Raw genomic sequence first — 4,344 nt, forward strand, 5'->3', positions numbered from 1 at the left:
GGGCCGACCCGGGACCGCCCCGGGACCGACTCGGGACCGCCCCGGGACCGACCCGGGACCGACCCGGGACCGCCCCGGGACCGACCCGGGACCGACCCGGGACCGAGCCGGGTCGGTCCGGGGTCCGCCCCGGGACCGACCCGGGACCGCCCCGGGACCGACCCGGGACCGCCCCGGTACCGACCCGGGACCGCCCCGGTACCGACCCGGGACCGCCCCGGACCGACCCGGGACCGCCCCGGGACCGCCCCGGGACCGACCCGGGACCGCCCCGGGACCGACCCGGGACCGCCACGGGACCAACCCGGGACTGCCCCGGGACTGCCCCGGGACCGACCCGGGACCGACCCGGACCGACCCGGGACCGCCCGGGACCGCCCCGGGACCAAGCCGGGACCGCCCCGGGACCGACTCGGACCGCCCCGGGACCGACCCGGGACCGCCCCGGGACCGACCCGGGACCGCCCCGGGACCGACCCGGGACCGCCCGGGACCGACCCCGGACCGCCCTGGGACCGCCCTGGGACTGACCCGGGACCGCCCCGGGACCGCCCCGGACCGACCCGGGACGCCCCGGGACCGACCCGGGACCGCCCCGGGACCGACCCGGGACCGCCCCGGGACCGACCCGGACCGCCCCGGGACCGCCCCGGGGACCGACCCGGGACCGACCCGGGACCGCCCCGGACCGCCCCGGGACCGACCCGGGACCGCCCCGGGACCGACCCGGGACCGCCCCGGGACCGACCCGGGACCGCCCCGGGACCGACCCGGGACCGCACGGGACCGACCCCGGACCGCCCTGGGACCGCCCTGGGACCGACCCGGGACCGCCCCGGGACTGCCCGGGACCGCCCCGGGACCGCCCCGGGACCGACCCGGGACCGCCCCGGGACCGACCCGGGACCGACCCGGGACCGACCCGGGACCGCCCCGGGACCGACCCGGGACCGCCCCGGGACCGACCCCAGACCGCCCTGGGACCGCCCTGGGACCGACCCGGGACCGACCCGGGACCGACCCGGGACCGACCCGGACCGACCCGGGGCCGACCCGGGGCCGACCCGGGACCGACCCGGGACCGCCCCGGGACGGACCCGGGAACCGACCCGGACCGCCCCGGGACCGACCCGGGACCGCCCCGGGACCGACCCGGGACCCACCCGGGACCGACCCGGGACCGACCCGGGACCGCCCCGGGACCGACCCGGGACGGACCCGGGACCGCCCCGGGACCGACCCGGGACCGCCCCGGGACCGCCCCGGGACCGACCCGGGACCGACCCGGGGCCGCCCCGGGGCCGACCCGGGACCGCCCCGGGGCCGACCCGGGACCGCCCCGGGGCCGCCCCGGGGCCGACCCGGGACCGCCCCGGGGCCGACCCGGGACCGCCCCGGGGCCGACCCGGGACGGCCCCGGGGCCGACCCGGGACCGCCCCGGGACCGACCCGGGACCGCCCCGGGACCGCCCCGGGACCGACCCGGGACCGCCCCGGACCGACCCGGAACCGCCCGGGGACCGAACCGGGACCGCCCCCGGAACTGACCCGGGACCGCCCCGGGACCGACCCGGGACCGCCCCGGGACCGACCCGGGCGAGCCCCGGGACCGACCCGGGACCGACCCGGGACCGCCCCGGGACCAACCCGGGGCCGACCCGGGACCGCCCCGGGGCCGACCCGGGACCGACCCGGGGCCGACCCGGGACCGACCCGGGGCCGCCCCGGGACCGCCCTGGGGCCGACCCGGGACCGCCCCGGGGCCGACCCGGGACCGCCCCGGGGCCGACCAGGGACCGCCCCGGGGCCGACCCGGGACCGCCCCGAGGCCGACCCGGAACCGCCCAGGGGCCGACCCGGGACCGCCCCGAGGCCGACCCGGGACCGCCCCAGGGCTGACCCGGGACGGCCCCGGGGCCGACCCGGGACGGCCCCGGGGCCGACCCGGGACGGCCCGGGGGCCGACCCGGGACCGCCCCGGGACCGACCCGGGACCGCCCCGGGGCCGACCCGGGACCGCCCCGGGGCCGACCCGGGACCGCCCCGGGGCCGACCCGGGGCCGACCCCGGGATCGACCCGGGACCGACCCGGGACCGCCCCGGGACCGACCCGGGACCGCCCCGGGACCGACCCGGGACCGCCCCGGGACCGACCCGGGACCGACCCGGGACCGCCCCGGGACCGACCCGGGACCGCCCCGGGACGGACCCGGGACCGCCCCCGGACCGACCCGGGACTGCCCCGGGACCGCCCCGGGACCGCCCCGGGACCGACCCGGGACCGCCCCGGGACCGACCCGGGACCGCCCCGGGACCGCCCCGGGACCGCCCCGGGACCGCCCCGGGACCGCCCCGGGACCGCCCCGGACCGACCCGGAACCGCCCGGGGACCGAACCGGGACCGCCCCCGGAACTGACCCGGGACCGCCCCGGGACCGACCCGGGACCGCCCCGGGACCGACCCGGGCGAGCCCCGGACCGACCCGGGACCGCCCCGTGACCGCCCCGGGACCACCCAGGGACCGACCCGGGGCCGCCCCGGGACCGACCCGGGGCCGCCCCGGGACCGACCCGGGGCCGCCCCGGGACCGACCCGGGGCCGCCCCGGGACCGAACCGGGGGCTGCCCCGGGACCGACCGGGGCCGCCCCGGGACCGACCCGGGGCCGACCCGGGACCGACCCGGGGCTGACCCGGGACCGACCCGGGGCCGACCCGGGACCGCCCCGGGACCGCCCCGGGGCCGCCCCGGGACCGCCCCGGGGCCGCCCCGGGACCGACCCGGGACCGCCCCGGGACCGACCCGGGACCGCCCCGGGACCGACCCGGGACCGCCCCGGGACCGCCCCAGGACCGACCCGGGACCGCCCCGGGGCCGATCCGGGACGGCCCCGGGGCCGACCCGGGACCGCCCCGGGGCCGACCCGGGGCCGACCCGGGACCGCCCCGGGGCCGACCCGGGACCGCCCCGAGGCCGACCCGGGGCCGACCCGGGACCGCCCCGGGACCGACCCGGGGCCGACCCGGGACCGCACCGGGGCCGACCCGGGACCGACCCGGGGCCGACCCGGGACCGACCCGGGGCCGCCCCGGGACCGCCCCGGGGCCGACCCGGGACCGCCCCGGGGCCGACCCGGGACCGCCCCGGGGCCGACCCGGGACCGCCACGGGGCCGACCCGGGACCGCCCCGAGGCCGACCCGGGACCGCCCCGGGGCCGACCCGGGACGGCCCCGGGGCCGACCCGGGACGGCCCCGGGGCCGACCCGGGACCACCCCGGGGCCGACCCGGGACCGCCCCGGGGCCGCCCCGGGGCCGACCCGGGACCGCCCCGGGGCCGACCCGGGACCGCCCCGGGGCCGACCCGGGACGGCCCCGGGGCCGACCCGGGACCGCCCCGGGGCCGACCCCGGGCCGACCCGGGACCGACCCGGGACCGACCCGGGACCGCCCCGGGACCGACCCGGGACCGCCCCGGGACCGACCCGGGACCGCCCCGGGACCGACCCGGGACCGACCCGGGACCGCCCCGGGACCGACCCGGGACCGCCCCGGGGCCGACCCGGGACCGCCCCGGGGCCGACCCGGGACCGCCCCGGGGCCGACCCGGGGCCGCCCCGGGACCGACCCGGGGCCGACCCGGGACCGACCCGGGACCGCCCCGGGGCCGACCCGGGACCGCCCCGGGGCCGACCCGTGACCGCCCCGGGGCCGACCCGGGACCGCCCCGGGGCCGACCCGGGACCGCCCCGGGGCCGACCCGGGACCGCCCCGGGGCCGACCCGGGACCGCCCCGGGGCCGACCCGGGGCCGCCCCGGGACCGACCCGGGGCCGACCCGGGACCGACCCGGGGCCGCCCCGGGACCGCCCCGGGGCCGACCCGGGACCGCCCCGGGGCCGACCCGGGACCGACCCGGGGCCGACCCGGACCGACCCGGGGCCGACCCGGGACCGACCCGGGACCGACCCGGGACCGCCCCGCGACCGACCCGGGACCGCCCCGGGACCGACCCGGGACCGCCCCGGGACCGACCCGGGACCGCCCCGGGACCGAACCGGGACAGCCCCGGGACCGACCCGGGACCGCCCCGGGACCGACCAGGGACCGCCCCGGGACCGACCCGGGACCGCCCCGGGACCGACCCGGGACCGCCCCGGGACCGACCCGGGACCGCCCCGGAACCGACCCGGGACCGCCCCGGGACCGACCCGGGACCGCCCCGGGACCGACCCGGGACCGCCCCGGGACCGACCCGGGACCGCCCCGGGACTGACCCGGGACCGCCCCGGGACCGACCCGGGACCGCCCCGGGACCAACTCGGGGCCGACCCGGGACCGCCCCG

Source organism: Petromyzon marinus, unplaced genomic scaffold (assembly GCF_048934315.1).
Source record: "Petromyzon marinus isolate PM22_M1 ecotype Great Lakes invasive population unplaced genomic scaffold, UKy_Petmar_22M1.pri1.0 PM_Scaffold_55, whole genome shotgun sequence".
Taxonomy (NCBI): Eukaryota; Metazoa; Chordata; class Hyperoartia; order Petromyzontiformes; family Petromyzontidae; genus Petromyzon; species Petromyzon marinus.